This window comes from Ovis canadensis, chromosome 1 (genome assembly GCF_042477335.2).
Source record: "Ovis canadensis isolate MfBH-ARS-UI-01 breed Bighorn chromosome 1, ARS-UI_OviCan_v2, whole genome shotgun sequence".
Taxonomy (NCBI): domain Eukaryota; kingdom Metazoa; phylum Chordata; class Mammalia; order Artiodactyla; family Bovidae; genus Ovis; species Ovis canadensis.
Window position 1 is genome coordinate 108,510,387 of NC_091245.1, and position 19,584 is coordinate 108,529,970.

Here is a 19,584-nt window from a genome sequence, read left to right on the forward strand (position 1 = left end):
TTAACAGATAGAAGGAAACAATACAGATTAGAGCTGAGATAAATGAAATATTCAATCGATAACAGAAAAACAGTGAAAAGGATCAACATAACCAGAATTGATTTAAACAAACAAACGAAAAAAAAACTCAACAAAATTGGCAAACCATTAGTGAGACTGACAAAGGAAAATTAAATAGAAGACAAAAATCGCTAATCATAGAAATGAAACTAAACGTTCAAACACCAGCAAGCTATATAATGTAGATGAAATGGACAAATTTTTAGAAATACAAATGAGCAAAACTGACTCAAGAAGAAATATAAAATCACAACAAAACTATAGCAAATAAAAGGATTGAGGGAGTAGCCAAAAGAACATTCCAACAAAGAGAAGTCCAGGACTAGGTCATTACACTGATGATTTTTACTCAAACAGTTAAAGAAGAATTAGCACCAATTCTTCTAAAATTAGAATTAAAAGCAGATAAGAGAATACTTCCTAACTTGTTCTATGAGCATAATATTACACTGATACCAGAAGCAGATAAGGAAACCACAAGAAAATTATAGACCCATATATCTTATGAATGCAGACACAAAAATGATCAGCAAAATATCAGCAAACTGAACCTAATAACATATTAGGGGAGAGGCACTAAATCCCAGAACATGACAACTCTGAGGGGTCTTAGAGGGGACATTCCCAGGCCCCCCTGTCACAGAGCAGGAGACTCCCCAGGGGGTGAACCTGTCCTGGGTCACACAGGGCAGAGCCATACCTGGCACCGGAGCTCCCCGCTCCCAGCCCAGGGCTTCTCCCCTGCAGGAGCTCCCACCAGCTCCCCACCCTGCCCCTGACCTCCCCAGGGGCTCCCCTCCCAGCACCGCTGTCTCATCACCAGGATCTGAGCAGCTCCCAGAGGCTCATCCTCCAACTTGCCTCTCCTGGGAAAAGGGAAGAAAAGAACTTAGAGGGTTTTAGCAGAACAGGGGCTTCTGGCCAGCTGAGGGTTAAACAACAGTCCAGCCAGACCCCCCACTTGCTGAAAAGGAGGGAATCAGGGAGAGAGGAGCCTCAGTCCTCAGGCTTCAGGGAGACCCATCCAGGTGCTGACAGTGAGCACCAGCTGCGGTAGAGTTTAAAGAAGACTTAGAGAAGGAAGGAAGGCAAAGCACTCAGATCTACAAAGATGCTAATCTTTAAAGAGGAAAAAAAAAAAAGGTACTAGAGGAAGCTGTGGTAGTAAACAAAGTTGAGTTTAACATGTATTTAAATAATATAAAACTAGAAACATTCATACATGTTAACACAAAATTTTATTGACTGTTCTTACCCTAATGCCACATTGTGCAACCCACAGGAACCGCTGAACTCATGCATCAAATCCAGCCTCCATTTCTTTGTGTGTAGAGCCCATAATGGCAAATGGCTTTCTTACCTCCCTCCTTGCCAACAGACACAGAGACAGTCCAGATTCTAGTGACTTCTTTGCTAATGCAACAAAATAGCTTCAACTACCTGGTAAATGGTACCCTCATTGCAGCCTTGTCACCCCCATAAGGTGGTGACAAGTTTCGCTTTTTCTGTTCATCCCAGAGCTCTAAACAAAATACACATTCAGAAATTACAAGACAGTGCTTTTCTCCTTTTGTACACCAAAGACATCAGAATCCAAGGAGCCCTCCTAGAAGTCAGCCACTCCCTCCCTGGCTCTACACAATTCCCTCCCTTCCCAGGAGCCCAGGCCACTTACTGAGGAGGAGACTGTTATATCCCAGGGTCCAGGAGGCCCAGTAGAGGTGGGGGTCCTCTGAGCAGGGGCTAACTGCAGGCTGCCTGCCACCCGTACTGCTGCTGCTGCTGCTGCTGCTAAGTCGCTTCAGTCGTGTCCGACTCTGTGCGACCCCACAGACAGCAGCCCACCAGGCTCCCCCGTCCCTGGGATTCTCCAGGCAAGAACACTGGAGTGGGTTGCCATTTCCTTCTCCAATGCATATCTAACTCGTAGCGATCCTATGGACTGCAGCCTACCAGGCTCCTCTGTACATGGGATTTTCCAGGCAAGAGTACTGGAGTGGGGTGCCATTGCCTTCTCTGGCCACCTGTGCAGCTACCGAGAAATCATCAAAACAGACAGAGGCAATAAAAAAGTAAAAGCTCGAGCTCTAGGGACCTTTTCCATGATTCTTCCAGGGTAGAGCTAGCAAACCAGTTCTTATTTGACCTCTGGCCAACAAGTTTATTCCGAGGAGACAGCCTCACCACTGAAGAGAAAAGCTTTTCATCTCGTCTCCAATACCTACAGTGTGAACTCAGTAAATAATTATAGAACAAATGTGGAAATAACCATGGTCTATGATTTGCATGATATTATGTTAGATAGGCCTCATCCCCTGCAGTTATGACTGCCTTGGTGTTTCCACACATCCCACCCTCATATTCCCCTACTTACTATGCTTAGCTGTTTCCTTGGGTTAACAGCTCTGCCTCAGGCAGACCTGACCACCAGTGTCAACCTGTTTTCAGGCACCGAAGTCAGGCTTTACAGAAAGGCTGAATTAGGCTTGGGTTCTCTCCCAGCTGCAGTCAATGAGCCAGTTTCCTTTCTGACCTTTCATAAACTTCAACTTGTTGATTGCCTACATAAGACAGAATGAGCAAAGCAATTTCTTATTTAAAGTGTGAACTCTCCACATCCCCAGTGCAAATATTGGCATTTAACTTTTGCTGGGAATCAGTATTATGACCCTATAGCCTCCAGATTTGGCAATATTTACTAATATTATGTGGCTTTAGGTGCATCATTTCAATTAATCCACAATACATTGAATTGAACCCTTAAAATAACTGTATTATCTAAGAATTACACATAGCTTATTAATAAGCATCCTGGGTGTCCAGAGGATTAAATAACTTGTCCACATTACTTGTGCATGCGCTAAGTCACTTCAGTCATGTCCAACTCTTTGCAACCCCATGGACTGTAGCCCGCCAGGCTCCTCTATCCATGGGATTCTCCAGGCAAGAGTACTGGAGGGGTTGCCATGTCCTTCTCCAGGGGGATCTTCCCGACCCAGGGATTGAACTTGCATATCTTTTGTCTCCTGCATTGGCAGGAGGGTTCTTTACCACTAGTGCTACCTGGGAAGCCCTGGGAAGGTGTTCACAAGCTGTCAGCACCAGCTTAAACATGGACATATCCAGGAGGGGAAGGAGAGTGTTGATTCTGAGAAACTCAAGTCAGGACTGTGAGAAGCCTGAGGAGAAAGAGGATGGCTGTTTTCTGATGTGGGGAGGATACTGCAACCCCGAAGGATAAGGGATATATAAGGGGAAGACTTGGAGTACATGCTCTGAGCTACTGTCTTTTTCATGACCACTATGCCCAAGACAACCATACTGGCCTAGGTTATAGGGAGGAACAAGCAGCTCTAGGAGCAGGCTCACAGGAGGCTGATCTCTGAATATCTGTTTCTCTTTCCCTCATCCTCTAGACCTATTTACTGTTAAAAAATATTTTAACCTAGTCTAGGTTTGATACAGGATACAGGATGCTTGGGGCTGGTGCACTGGGGTGACCCAGAGAGATGATATAGGGAGGGTGGTGGGAGGGGGGTTCAGGGTTGGGAACTCATGTGCACCTGTGGTGGATTCATGTCAATGTATGGCAAAACCAACACAGTATTGTAAAGCAAAAAAAAAAAAAATTTAAATTAAAAAAATTTTTAATTAAAAAGAATAAAATTTCATAAAATAATAACAGGATAATGGGTGATTTCAATGGATCATTAAAGGGGGAATATATAAACACTGAACAACTTTAGCTTTAAGAAGACAAAAGAATATAATAAAAAATAAAAGCTCAGACATCAAAAAAAAAAGAATATAATTCAACATGCATGTTAAAGTGTAAAATATAGAAAATGGTGGGGTAAAAGCCTTCAAAAGTCTCTTTTCCATAAAAGCACTGAGAAAACCTGTAATTTTTATTTGTTGGTATTTATTTTTTTTTTTAGTATGTAAGGTAAGGAACCTCTGGGGTTACAATCAGGTAAGAAAAAAACAAAAGCATCTCATGAAAGAGATATAATTATAGCTGATACAAAAATAAGAAGTGTAGTCTCTTACAGCCAAATTATTGTATTAAAAATACAAATTGCAGTTCTAGGGGGTGGAGATAGGGAAGACATTTAATACCTTCCTTTCAGTTTACCATGAGGATGCATTTTGAAAAGACAAAAGTGATTTATGAATCTATGGAAATATCACTAGGGAAGAAAAACTTGCAATAAATTTTGTAAGTTTAATTGGAAAAGCCTAACTTGGAAAAAAATCTTGGTTTCAACTAAGGAAAACCTGTTAACATTAGAGTACTTTTTCAGAACTCTGAAAATTAGCCAATGGCTTGCAGCAACCCAAGGGGAATATATTCAAGAAAAACAGCGTAGTCTCAGTAAGAACAGAAAGCTTTGCGGGTTTTAACTTGCCTCAGTCCCACCCTTTACTCTGTACTGCTGTAGCTTTGAAAAATAACAGCCTGAATTCACGGTGAAACTAGCAGTCTAGCAGCCACTTGAAAGAGCAGAACAGGGCTGGAGCTCTCTTTAAAGGTTCTTGTGCAAAGAACTGTCATTATTGGGCTCTTTGGTGGCTCCCTGGAGGACCCCATTTCCAACAGTGTCCGTATTTCACCTAATTCAGTGCTCTCCTTTTACTTGGAGGTCGGTATCTCTTGAAAGTCATACCAAGCAGGGCCCCATGCAGCTTCTGGGCACAGAGCCCTTTTGCGTCTCCTTGTCTTTGATTACAAGAAACGGCCTTCAATCAGCTTCCGTGACCTTCTCTGAGATTTCAGCAGTTGTTAATTAGGGAAAGAAAAGGATGTGAGACCAGGAGGAAACAAAACAGTAAGAGAAACAATAGTGTAGCCTTGGGACAAGGTCCTAGTTCCCCATCTACAGATACACACACAAATATTGTTTGATATTTTACAAATTTATTTTTAATTGGGGGATAGTTGCTTTACATTGTTGTATTGGTTTTTGCCATACAAGAGTGTGAATCAGTCATAAGTACACATGTCCCCTCCCTCCTGAACCTGTCTACCACTTCCACCCCATCCCACTCCTCTCGGTTGCCACAGAGCACCCAATTGAGCTCCCTGTGTTATACAGCTAATTCCCACTATCTATTTTACATAATATTTTTTAGCTGTTTTGCAGATACTGAAACCCCCTCCGGATGGGAGAATTTAATGCTTAATGACATTATGCTGCCCACAAGCACGAAGACCCCAGTTGGAACCTGAAGGTTGTTAATGGAGACCCCTACTTACCTCACCACCAATTCATCTGAAGAGAGTCCAAGAGCTGATCACATACTCTTTGCACCATTACTATAAAACTTCTCACTGTCCTCTCCAAGTTGGGACACATAGTTTTTAGAGGCAGGAGTATGCTATATACCCCTTTTCCTGGCAAAGAAATGAAGCTATCCTCTTCCATTAAAAGAAGGCCCTTGCATGTATAGGCCTAAGCTCTTGTTTCTTCCTGATGTTGAGAATCTGCACAAACACGCTTTCTTGGTTGACATGCTGTGTGTATTGTTACACATTGATGCTGGAAACAGTAATGCTATCTTGACTCCATGGTGAGATGCTACATTTTTCTGAACTTTGCCCTCTGTTCTGGACTTTGCCCTCTGTTTTTTTCCTTAATTTTAACCTGTATTTTTCCTTGTAATAAACTGTAATCTTGGGGCTTCCTTGGTGGCTCAGATGGTAAAGAATCTGCCTGCAACACAGGAGACCTGGGTTTGATCCCTGGGTTGAGAAGATCCCCTGGAGAAGGGAATGGCTACTCACTCCAGTATTCTTGCCTGGAAAATTCCATGGACAGAGGAGGCTGGTGTGCTATAATCTATGGGGTTGCAAAGAGCCAGACACAACTGAGCAACTAACCCAACACTTGAATATAATAGACTTCAGTGAGTCTGTGAGTCCTCAGTCCTGCTGATGAAAAAAATCAGTCTAAGAAAGAAATAGAATTTTTTTTTATTTCATAGAAGTATAGTTGATTCACAATGTTATGCCAATTTCTGCTGTATAGAAATGTATACATTCTTTTTCATATTCTTTCCCATTATGGTTTATCACAGGATATTGAATATAGTTCCCTGTGTAGAAAATTTTATTCAAGCCAAATTGAGTTATAACCTGGGAACAGCTTCTCATAAGGCTCCAAGAACTGTACTGCCCATTAGACATCAAAACACAGTTACATGGGCTTCTGAGACAGAGGGCTGTGCATTAAATTATATCAATTTATATCATTGCATATATCAATCTGCAAAATCCAGATCTTTAAGTACAAAGTGATGGGTCATTGTGACCATTTATAAGATCAAGAAGCAATGTTTCTTTTAAGGAGTTTTTTTGTTGGCACTAAGAGAATGTTGTTCTTTAAGATTGAAAAGGTATTTCTGCTCAAGGGAAGGTTTGGCCAACGCACAATGTAGATACACAATGCACAGAAGAGGAGAGAAGTCCAAAGGGTATAGAACATTTTTTATGTTTACATTTTTTCTCTTGCCATAAAATATGAAATTTTCACAGTCCTTGTAACAAAGGAGATCTGTGACCACCACAACTAAAAATAAAAATGTTTTTTAGAAAGGGAAAAAATAAGTTCATGAGTCGTTCTAACAAAGCTATTAAAACTTGAGGGTGGCTGGACTTGCAGTTAGTGTCGTGTGAGTGTTCTTATGTGGACAGTGCCTCCTAACTTAACAATGAGCCTGGCTTTCACAGTTCGTGCCAGAAGAGGGACTCCATGCAACAGTCTTTGCTCACTGAAACATTTGGTTTGAGAAAACTAAGAATGAGAAGCCAAGGATGAGAAATCTTTGATTCCTATATGTCCTCAATGTCACCAGTAGTATGGAATTACAGCTGTGCTGCAATCCAGTTATTAGAGGTTGAAGTTGTCAATTAAATTTAGAAATGATGGATCCAACTCCTGAAGAGCTGGTTTATTGAATGCATGAGAGAATCCAATTGTTATCTGTAACAGCTAAAATAAAAATTATAGAGAATGCTAGGGTGTATCCTGGTGCTGGGCCAACGTTGAATTCCAAACACTTCAAGCCACAACTGCTAGCCTCAGGATTGCGATCCAAAAGAGAAATTATGCTGAAACAACAGATAATGAACAGAATTAGAGTAATTTACAAGAGAATGAGAAAGTGAATGAGAAGAGTCAAGGGAACATCCTAGGAGGGTAGAAATCTTTAAATGGTTTTTAAGAAGTGAGATGAATAAAGCAGATTTTAATAGTGTAAAAAATGTCAATGTAGCTCTCTTGGAAGTTAGATGGACCAATGGGAACCCCTGCTGGTCCCACAACAGTTAGGACCTCCAAAAATCTGCTTTATTTGCTCTAGTTTGGAGAAATTTAAAAATCTAGAAAGCAAAGCTGAGAATGAGAAATTTGACCTCAAAGCACCTGGGGCAATGATTCCACTGTCTATTCAAGAGAAGAATTGACCAAAGGAGACCCATGGGCATATGCATATGTGCTGGTAACATGGCCAGGGAGTAGAGAAATGCTATTTCTGAAACTCTTAGCTGTCGTTCCAAGACCGATTCACAAAATCCTAATAGGGGCTACAGTTCAATTGGGGGATATAGTAATGTAACAGGTGATGAGACTATGGTGACAGTTTGGATGAAAATTAGAGCGTTTGAATAAATACAATGAAAAAATGTTTTGACTCCTTTGCTTGGGTATATCATGGGGATGAGTATCATGTCTGAGTTGGAAATGATTCCCCTATGAATACTGTAAAATAGAAGAGATATGTACATATACTGTTCAGTCAAAATTGAGAGAACATGCTAAGTGAGAAACAATAAGATTGCCTGGGTCCACAAATCATTCATTTGTAATGTCATAGACTATCTGGTGGGCTAAAAGAGATTAGTATTTTAATACTCAATTGGTATCTAGCTGGTGACACCTTAAAAAATGTACAAAGTGAAAGTTGTGAGTTAGGTTTTATCTGGGGCCAAATGAGGACTATAGCCAGGGAGATAGTATCTCACATAGGTCTGAGAAACTCCTCCAAAGATGGGGGTAGGGGAACGGGTGGGGAAGGGAGAAATCAGTATGTATGTGATTTTGGTGAAGGGAGAGTACATGCAATCAAGCATATATTTTTTGTAAAAGATTTCTGCTATCATTAGGAGCAATCATCACCATGAAGGAATTTAGTGCTTTACTAGATATGAGGAAATCCAAGAATTAGGCTCATAAAATCAGCTCCTAAAAATATCTAACTATCTGAAGATTTGTTCTGCCAGTTTTTCCCAGAGCACAGAGTCCCTCATTTCTACTCTCCACTCTGAAATACCTTCAATAGATGTTGAAAGTCATCAGCTACAGCAGCACGATTTAATTCTCGTAGAGGTAGATGGCAAATGCCAATTTGTAGCTGACACTGTAGTGATAACTCAGACAGATTTTCTGTACAGTAGCCCTATGTTGAGGAAAGACTAGGGGCTTAAGGAAATAGTCAGTGAATAATACATAGAAGTGACTGCTGGCTGGTAGGATTTTGGACCAGAAATTTGAGAGGCAACTATTTGGGAGACAACAAGCTTGCTATTGGATGCTAATTAAAATTGCTCTTATCACTAAAAATTGTAAAATTATACTGAAATACTCAAAATGTCTTGAGCAATATCAGAGAAATATTCTAACAGAGAGGACAATGCCAAGAAGAGTTCCAAAATAAAATGGAAATGATTTATAGATGAATATGCTACTAGGGGAGAGAATGGAGAATTCATAAGTAGGTGTAGTCTTTCCCTCACGGCCTAACTTTGGAAACACCTGGGAATTGCTAAATCTTATGGCCACTTGGGCCACTTGACAAGTGGCTTATGAACAACTATTGACCAACAAAAATCTGCTTGCTTTGTGAATGGCAATTCCATGATGAATAGCTGACATCTTGCTTGGAAAGACAACAGCTTGATTGAAGGAAATAAAAATAAAATGGTTCAAGTTTGACTTTTTATTGATTCAAGGGAAGTGGCTAGTAGTCTAGCCATTTAATCAAGTAGAAGTATAATGGAAAACTGTTCTAATATGATATCTGAATGGAATGTGGCCCCACAGAAATGACTATGGGAATACAAGGAACGAATTTTGATGCACATCCAAAGAACCCCTTTCCAGTAAGGGTGACTGAAACTGACATGTATATATCTTGGTTCACTCACTTGAGGTAGCCACCCGAGTCCATGGAATTAGTGAATATGGGGGGATTGAAGCAATGCAGAAATGACCTGAAACTAGGCATATTCTCTCATACCCTCTGAGGTACAAAATGCCAACAAGAACTTTTCCATCTACAAACAACAAAGATATTCCTCAGGGAGCAGGCTCTTATTTTTCAGTTTATACCTACCACTATATAAAGGTATGCTGTAACACTGGTATATTAGTCTGCTAAGGCTACCATAACAAGATACCACAGAATGTCATTTAAACAATAGGAATTTTGTCACAGTATTGGAAGCTGAAAGTCCAAGATCAAAGTTTTGGCAGGTTTGGCTTTTCCTGAGACCTCTATTCTTAGTTTTCAGAAGGTCACCTTCTTTCTGTGTCTTCACATGGTCTTTCTCCTGCACATGCATACATCATTAGTATCCCTGACTTTTCTTATAAGGATGCCAATCATATTGGATTAGGACCCCACATTTATGACCTCATTTAACCTTAAATTACCTCTTTAAAGGCTGTGTCTCCAAATATAATCACACTGGGGTGACTTCAACATGAATTTTGGGAAGACATAGTTCAGTCCATAACAACTGGCATTGTAAGATTATAATATTGATATTGATGGTGAAATATATTGACAATTTGAGTTAAAGCTTTCTCAAGATAATTCAGATGGAAAGTCATGAGGAAGAATTGTATTTATCTAACTATTAGCTAATTTCCATGCTAAAACTTTCTGTACAAATTTATCATAGGACACAGATAGTGGTAGATCAAGGGGGAAATGAGTAAATAAATTGGAATAAAAATATGTTCTCACCTACTTGGCAATCCTAGATTGATCCAACTCACCTACACCTTTGTACCACATTCAAGTTGCCTGGAAGAATCATCAACCTTCCTTGACAAAGTCATTATGAATTAACACTATCGACTGAAGCGACTTAGCAGCAGCAGCAGCAGCAGCTTCAACCAATCTTTAACAACACTCAGCAATCAGCTATGTGCTTAGTAGATATTTAAAGATAATATGAATTAGTAGCAGCTAACATTTATTGAGTGCTTGCCATGTGCCATGTATTGTCCTAATTAGTCTACATGCTTTAAATTCACTGAACCCCCAAAAACACATTGTGAGATAGCTATCATTATCCTCATTTCACAGATTAGTAAAAGGAGACATAGAAAGACTAAATCATATGATCAAGTCCACACACCTGGAAAGTATCAGAACCAAGATTCAAATCCAGGTAATTGAGTTCCATAGCCCATCTTTTTTTTTTTTATCATACTACTAAATTTTTTTCATATCCTTCCAATCCTCCATTCTACCTTGCCACTCTTGGGTAATGAAAGAGCCTCCTATTTATCAGGAAACATAAATAGAAGTCATAACGTGATGCCTTGGACTTCTGAGTTTGTCCAGTGGTTAAGAATCCACCTATCAATGCAGGGGACATGGGTTCAACCCCTGGTCAGGGAAGATCCCATATGCCTTGGGGTAACTAATCCCATGTGCCACAACTACTGAGCCCACACTCTAAAGCCCATGAGCTGCAACTACTAAAGCCCATGTGCCCTAGAGCCCATGCTCTGCAATAAGAGACACTACCACAATGAGAAGCCCCCTTACAGCAACCAGAGAGTAGCCCCTGCTCACCACAACTAGAGAAAGCTCATTTGGAGCAACAAAGACCGTGCAGACAAAAATGAACAAATGCATTTTTAAAAAGTGATGCCTTCTGCAACCATGTGTTTAAAACAACAAAGGATGCAACTTTGTTTTGTTGGCTTAGAATGTGAAAGAGATATGCTTGATCTCCCTGGTGAGTGATAGAAGGACCAGATGAGATGCTACTTCTCAAAACTTCAACTCAGAAGTTTCGGTTACCACGTTTTATACTTTTGTAAATAACTTTCCTACCAATTTTAAACACAATAAAATACTTTCTTTAGGAAAAAGAAAAGGTGATGCCTTCAAATTCCTATCACTTAAATTTTAACTGACCCACATTTATTTACACCTGTTCCAGCTTTCTCTTCTGCCCTGACAAATGACACTGAGCTCCTAGAACCTAAAGTTGATACTTTTACCCGTGCTTGTAGCCCCTCCTTCTTGCCCCTTATCAGGGACTTTACTGTCTAATGTGCTTCCTCTTTCTATGGCATGCTTCACTGATGCCTCTAACTCCTTTCCAGTAGTCCCTAAACATTCTCTGCTACTGCTGCTAAGTCGCTTCAGTTGTGTCCAACTTTGTGCGACCCCAGAGACGGCAGCCCACCAGGCTCCCCCGTCCCTGGGATTCTTCAGGCAAGAACACTGGAGTGGGTTGCCACCTCCTTCTCCAATGCATGAAAGTGAAAAGTGAAAGTGAAGTTGCTCAGTCATGTCTGACTCTTCATGACGCCATTGACTGCAGGCTACCAGGCTCCTCTGTCCATGGGATTTTCCAGGCAAGAGTACTGGAGTGGGTGCCATTGCCTTCTCCGTACTCAGTGCACCTCTAAACACTCCCTTAAATTTGCACCTCCAGCTGTTGTCCTGTTTCTCCCTCTCCCACATCACAGCCACTTCTACAGTTGCTCCAAGGGACTCACTCCTCAGCATCCCTTCACCCTGACTCCTTTGAGCATCACGAGGTAACCAGCAGCTGCTCCAACATTTGACACTGTTGACTCTTCTTTCCCAATAGAAGTCAGAAAGTCTTTCCTAAAGTCTCTTTTCCTTTGGTTTCCTTAATATTATACACCCGAGGCCTCCTCATACCCCTCTGCCATCCCCCTTAGGCTCCTTTGTTGGCTGCTTTTCCTCTATCTCAATGCTTTCTACAATATCGGGGCTCCCAGTGTTTTTGTCACAGATTCCCTTTAATGCATTTTCATTATCTCTCTAGGATAGCTACTGTGTGGGCTCCAAATATCATTCACATGCTGCTACTCTCCAAGTCTATATCTCCACCCCACACCCTCTGCTAAGCATCAGACCCTGCATCCAACTCTCTACTAGGCATCTCCACTAGGGGGTCATGTACAACATGGCCAATGCCCCGTTCATTGTCTTCAATCTCCAAACTATTGTTAGGTTCCTACTCTCAGTCAATGACCTATTCCAGAAACCTGGGCCTTTGCCTTGAATTTTTCCTCTCCTACTCCCTAGGGTAGTTGACCAAGTGCTTATAAGATGCCAATTCCTATGCTAAGCACCTCACATGCAGTAATTTCATTTTATTGTCATAATCTTCAGAGGTAAGAAAACAATAATTAAATATTCACTGTCTCTAATCCTTATTGCTAAGGAAACTGAAGAAGAGTTTTCTAAGCCATCATACTTTTTCTCAGCTTCTTACGCCACCCCCCTTATTTTGAATGTCTGGAACAGTGTCCCCATCCTCATGCCCCTCTCTGGCTTCAGACCAGAGGACATGCTCGTTGTATGTCCTCTAGAGCTCTCTTGCCATTCTATTAATATATTGCAAGATATCAACTTCCTTTTTTACAACATAGAGCTTGATGGGAAAGGGATGAATCATTTTTTCCCATAGGAAGTGAAAGCAGAAGCTATTATTACCTCTGTAATCTGGCAATAAATGTGTTTTGTTTCATGGGAAAGGCTGGAGTAATTTTGTCTAGTTTACCTGGGCCCATGGATAACATTGCAAGTTTATTTATTGTACGATATTTTCTCTCTCCTTTTTTCTGTTACCATCATTATCCCTACATAAACAAAGCAACCTCCTATTTGCCTAAATTACTAATTCAAACAGAACAAAAGCAGATCTCAGATTTCACTCACTTTAAATTTCCCCAGCTTGGCCAGAAAGCTCAACCTGTAGCAGGTAGACTTCCAGAGATTAGAGGAAACTAACTTTACTAAAACCCTAGCCTCTGAAAAGAAACATACACACACACACACGCATGCACATACACACCCCCACAATACACACAAATGTGTACACCCATGCCGTTGTGTGAATTATAACTAACTCCAAAAACATGCAGATTGTAGTTTAAAGGATCTCTTTTCTCTCTAAGGATCTGAGAACATTTTCTTCCAGATGAGTAGGAGAGCAGTGTTGTCCCTCCGAACTGTGCAGTTACTGATCTGAGCTAAGCTCCTTTCCCTACAGCGTAATGTAACATTGGCTGTGTCTTCCCTGCTAATAGCCTTTGAATTTGAACCACAGCAGCAGATCTTCTCTGGTTCTCCAGCCTGGATCATTTACCCTGAAGTTTAGACTTGCCAGCCTTTATAATAAGGTATTGACTATGCCAAAGCCTTTGACTGTGTGGATCACAATAAACTGTGGAAAATTCTGAGAGAGATGGGAATACCAGACCACCTGACCTGCCTCTTGAGAAATCTGTATGCAGGTCAGGAAGCAACAGTTAGAACTGGACATGGAACAACAGACTTGTTCCAAATAGGAAAAAGAGTCTGTCAAGGCTGTATATTGGCACCCTGCTTATTTAACTTATATGCAGAGTACATCATGAGAAACGCTGGACTGGAAGAAACACAAGCTGGAATCAAGATTGCCGGGAGAAATATCAATAACCTCAGATATGCAGATGACACCACCCTTATGGCAGAAAGTGAAGAGGAACTAAAAAGCCTCTTGATGAATGTGAAAGAGGAGAGTGAAAAAGTTGGCTTAAAGCTCAACATTCAGAAAATGAAGATCATGGCATCTGGTCCCATCACTTCATGGGAAATAGATGAGGAAACAGTGGAAACAGTGTCAGACTTTATTTTGAGGGGCTCCAAAATCACTGCAGATGGCGATTGCATCCATGAAATTAAAAGACGCTTACTCCTTGGAAGGAAAGTTATGACCAACCTAGATAGCATATTCAAAAGCAGAGACATTACTTTGCCGTCTAACATCCATCTAGTCAAGGCTATGGTTTTTCCAGTAGTCATGTATGGATGTGAGAGTTGGACTGTGAAGAAGGCTGAGCGCTGAAGAATTGATGCTTTTGAACTGTGGTGTTGGAGAAGACTCTTGAGAGTCCCTTGGACTGCAAGGAGATCCAATCAGTCCATTCTGAAGATCAGCCCTGGGATTTCTTTGGAAGGAATGATGCTAAAGCTGAAACTCCAGTACTTTGGCCACCTCATGCAAAGAGCTGACTTATTGGAAAAGACTCTGATGCTGGGAGGGATTGGGGGCAGGAGGAGAAGGGGACGACAAGGGATGAGATGGCTGGATGGCATTACCGACTCGATGTCCATGAATTTGAGTGAACTCCGGGAGTTGGTGATGGACAGGGAGGCCTGGTGTGCTGCCATTCATGGGGTTGCAAAGAGTCAGACACAACTGAGTGACTGAACTGAACTGAACTGAGCCAATTCCTAAAATCTCTGTATATACAGTCTTTTGATTCTATTTCTCTGGAGAATCCTGACTAATATACATGACATCTTTTTCTGTCTTTCTACTTTTCCCTTATCTATATCAAGCCAGGCAGAGACCTGTGATTACAGAGTGACCAGAGCACTTCAGTCCTGTGTCCAGTTGCCTGTTCCTTTAGCTGAGATGTCCTTTGACCATGCTCTGCCCTCTTTCTGTTCCTCCTCTACCCGGTGTCTATGTTGAAAAGCTTCATGCAATGTTTAATCACCCTATTATCCATACAAGGACTTTGGTTTTCCTGACTGACAATTTTCCTGAGATCCTCTCTTACAACTATCTTTTCTTTCTAGCTTTTCTCTCATTCTCACTCTCTCAGTGAATATTATGTTTTTCTTGTTGTCACAGGGATCCACTTACTTCAGTCATTCTTCTCCAGTGGAACTCTGGCCAGTGTATGAAAATAAAAGTTCCAGAACTGGACCCAACAGGGTGGAGAGATGTGGGGAAGGAACCATGGAGTGATGATTGGACAGAATGCCTTATCCCTCCAGCCCCTACTGAGGTTCTTGGGACAACAATAATGGTGACAAAAATATTAATGCTGCTCATCAGAGCTGATTTTCCTTTTATAATGTTTTTTAAATGCTATTTAAAAAAGTAAAATGAGTAGCGGTAGTGGAGAAAGCAGAAAAAGATCAACAAATATGGACAAGTATCTACCCAAAAGTCGTGGTCCATAAATAGAAAGACTATTCATTTGCCACACAGCCAAAAGCAGACTATGAGGGTGTAGAGGTCAAATATTACTGAAGACCAAGGAGGGCTTTTGACCATTCTAGGATATAAAAGTGAATTTCAGAGCATGTCTAATAAGTTGGCAAATGAGTTATGCAAGCGTGAATTCCAAGAGGCGCCTGAACAGACAAACTTTGTATCTTTGAGTTATTCAGTGACAAGTGACAGGGTGTCATTAATTGGTAGTACATGTGGGGTTTTTAGGGAGAAGGCAATGGCAACAGACTCCAGTACTCTGGCCTGAAAAATCCCATGAACGGAGGAGCCTGGTAGGCTACAGTCCATGGGGTCGGGAAGAGTTGGACACGACTGAGTGACTTCACTTTCACTTTTCACTTTTATGCATTGGAGAAGGAAATGGCAATCTGCTCCAGTGTTCTTGCCTGGAGAATCCGAGGGTTGGGGGAGCCTGGTGGGCTGCTGTCTATGGGGTTGCACAGAGTCGGACACGACTGACGCAACTTAGCTGCCGCTGCTGCCATGGGGTTTTTATGATGGGTAGAAAAAAAAAAAAAAAAAAACAACGTATCTCCCTATTCTGGCTGGATGAGTCCGTAACACCATAAGTCAACCAAGCCTTTGGCAGGAACTGAGCTGATTTCTTCGTCTTCTCAGACATTTCTACTGCTATCAGGAGTAACCCCAGATAGAGACCCTCATTGTGAGCCAAGTATGGGAACTGAATCAACAACTTCCCAGAACATCCTAAACAATCACTTTTCTGTCTCTCTCTTCACCCAGATCTTATGACTCTGATTAACAAGCATCTCCCTTGGCCTTTTCTTCCTCATTAGAATTTCACTCTGTCCAGAACAAAACTCAATTTCCCTTTCAGATGCTATGTCATAGAACTTATCTTTATTGGCTCAATCAACTTTCTACACATCTCTAGCTCTGAATACTCTTTACAAACCTAGTCTTGATTTGGGTAGTTTGGATGAGGGGGTGAAGGGTGACTTAGTTGGAAGAGTATTTTTCCTAGACAAACCCCAATTTGTAAAAGTCAATAAGTTAACTTGTAAAAAGATGCTCAAATTCACCAGTTATCAGGGAAATAAAAAGTGAAAAAGATACCAATATTCATATATCAAATTGACAATCAAGCTAATAATGACCAATATTGGCAAGGCTATGGAAAAATAGGAACTCTCATACACTGTTTGTGGGAATTTCAACATGCACAGCATTTTGGGGAAGCAATTTGACTCAGTGTTGTAAATGCACATTGTATTTTGATTTTGAAATTCTACTTCTAGGGAACTATCTTAACAGGAGCAAAGCCATATAAATGCTCAAAGAATCATGTTTTAGGGTGTTATGGATGAAACTGCTAGTTGCCTACCTACTCTCTATCCTTTCTAACTATATATTTGATGGTAGTGATGTGCTTAACTAAAAATTGACATTTCTCAGACCCTCTTAATAATACAGGGCAAGGCAATGAGATACAAGCAGAAGTCACTGGGTGGGACTTGAGAAAAAGCCTCTTACCCTTCCCTGCTTCTCTTTTTTGCAATGTCCAGAACTTGTACATGATGGTTAGGGCTCCAGCAGCCATCCTGTGACCTCAAGAATGAAAACCACACATCAGTGAACAGAAAAATATAAGGACTCTGGGAACTTGGTGCTTCATAGGATTACCATGGCTTGCTCTGCATTGATTCTTACAGAGTTTATCTGAAAACAAGAGAAAAACAAGATTGCAATTTATTTAGGTCATCATGATTATGTCTCTCTCACTAGCAGCCGAATGTATTTCTGACAGACCAAAGTTTGCTGTAACACTGCTTTAAAATAGAGGGAATAATGTAAGCAGTAGAAATGCCTCTGGCTCCCACTCTCCTGAGATTTTCTAGATTAAATTCCAGTCTTAGTACATGAAATCCTGACATTGAACCCCCTTTTTTTCTTAAAACAACTTGATCTTGGCCCCACTTCAGCACATTACTCTCAAACTGCTAGAGAAGCAAACTTGTAAATATTTTTAAATTTTTGGAAAAAAGAAGACATAACATAAACAAGATTCAATAACCATATAAACTGTATGTGTGCTGTACTTACTAAGTCATTTTAGTCGTGTCTGACTCTTTGAAACCCAGTGGACTGTAGCCTGCCAGCCTCCTCTGTCCATGGGATTCTCCAGGCAAGAATACCGGAGTGGGTTGCCATGCCCTCCTCCAAGGGATCTTCCCAACCCAGGGATCAAACCCACGTCTGTTATGTCTCCTGCATTGGCAGGCGGGTTCTTTACTACTAGTGCCATGTGGGAAACCCATATAAACTGTATATAAAACCTCAAATTATATCAACCAAAACTGAGAATTGGGAGAAAGAGAGGAAACATACTCAGTTCTCATTGAACATGGAAAAGGAAATAGCATTCTATGCATAGCATTGATGATAAGAGGAAAAACATGTTCAAATGCATTTTTATTTATTTATAAAAAACTACTAACAGAATTGAAAATAGGATGGTTATCATCAAAACCATTAAAAGGTAGAGAAGGTAAAGAAATAGAGTCTATATGAGTATTCTACAAACTTTTTATGGCAGGGTTGTGAAAGACAAAAGATTTTAAGCAGGCAATCCCACTATGTATACTTATTAAATATGAATTGCATTTTTAAAGTCATAATATGAGATATCCATATCCATGAAATAAACAGTATTTCAATTGTTGCAGTTCATGATGGTTCATACAACCTTAGCTCATACTTCAAGACTCAATATACATTTATAGTAAGGTTATTATTAACAGTAGTGGAGACGAATCCATATTTCATAGGGTATTCTTGAATTTTTTTGTGAGTTTGAATTTTTTACTTCAAAAAAAGCAAGGACATTTAGACTACTTACATTATTCTTCTATTTTAAAGCAACATTACAACAAACACCTGTGTCTGTTAGAAATATACTTGGCAACTAGTAAGAGAGATCTCATCACGACCTAAACAACTTTGAGTTTTTTCCCCAATATTTTCCCTCCATCTCCAAATGTCAAATTTTACCAATATATACACTATTTCTAATTTGATGCTAAGATGTAAATTTCCTCCTCCAAGATTCCTTCCTAGATTTATACTTAGAAATTTCCAAGCATGTTATTTGTATTTAAGTTTTTGGTGAGTTTCTTGTCCAGTTTAATTCTGTCATCAGTTTTGCCTCATAATGTGCTGACAACTTAATCACGTGTAGGAGAGGGTCAGCTGTCTTCTTCTTGTTCTTTCCCTTACATGTGTTTTCTCTAGTTCACACATGTCAGGAGAGCTTCTTACCTTAACCACTCCATTCTTGTTAATTCAGTGATGTTCATGCTTCCTCAGGTACGATCGTCTGAAACTGACCCAGCAAATGAGAGTGCCACTCTCAGCCTTGGCATTTCTCTTGAGTCATTCACCTGTGACTGACAAACAGACCAAGTTGGAGTGTCAAGGAAATTCTATTACGTGCTATGAGTGGGTTCTTCTTTCTTATTGTAAATAAAAATATAGATAGAAAACTCTTCTGTTTTATTCTTCTATTTCCGCGGATCATCTCAGGTAACACGCTTTGAAGACTGCTACTTTATCTAAAAAGTTAATCTTTTTTTCTCATTATATTTCAAAATTCACAGACAAACATATCCAGGGGGAACTATAGAAGAGTGCCTATGATCAATTAAAAAAATGGACAGAGGAACTGAATAGACATTTTATAAAGAAGACATACAAATGACCAACAGGTCCATGAAAGAAATTCAACATCCCTAATCATCAGGGTAATGCAATCAAAATTACAATAAGAAAGCATTTCGCATCTGTTAGAATGGCTATTGTCAAAAAGACAAGAGACAATAAGTATTGGTGAGGCTCTGGAGAAAAGGAAATCCTTGTCCACTGTTGTTGCTGTTTAGTTGCTAAGTTGTGTCTGACCTTTTGCAACCCCGTACATAGACTGCCAGGCTCCTCTGTCTATGGGATTCCTCAGGCAAGAATCTGGAGTGGGTTGCCGTTTCCTTCTCTAGAGGGTCTTTCTGACCCAAGGATCAAATCTGAGTCTTCCGCATTGCAGGTGGATTTTTTTTTTACCACTGAGCTACCAGGGAAATTCTAGTCACTGTTAGTGGGGATGTAAATTTGTACAACCTTTATGTAAAACAGTATAGAACTTCCTCAAAAAATTTAAA

The 19,584-nt window shown here is 40.4% G+C and overlaps 1 long non-coding RNA gene across 1 annotated transcript; it reads right to left on the minus strand.

Moving 5' to 3' along the window:
- Window positions 1-6,012: 6,012 nt before the first annotated feature.
- LOC138416143 (uncharacterized) lies at window positions 6,013-19,516 on the minus strand. The gene is made up of 4 exons (XR_011247555.1): window positions 19,331-19,516; window positions 18,695-18,822; window positions 16,910-17,095; window positions 6,013-7,171 (listed from the first exon to the last, which is right to left on the minus strand). It is a non-coding gene; the product is annotated as an uncharacterized lncRNA (long non-coding RNA).
- Window positions 19,517-19,584: the final 68 nt, after the last annotated feature.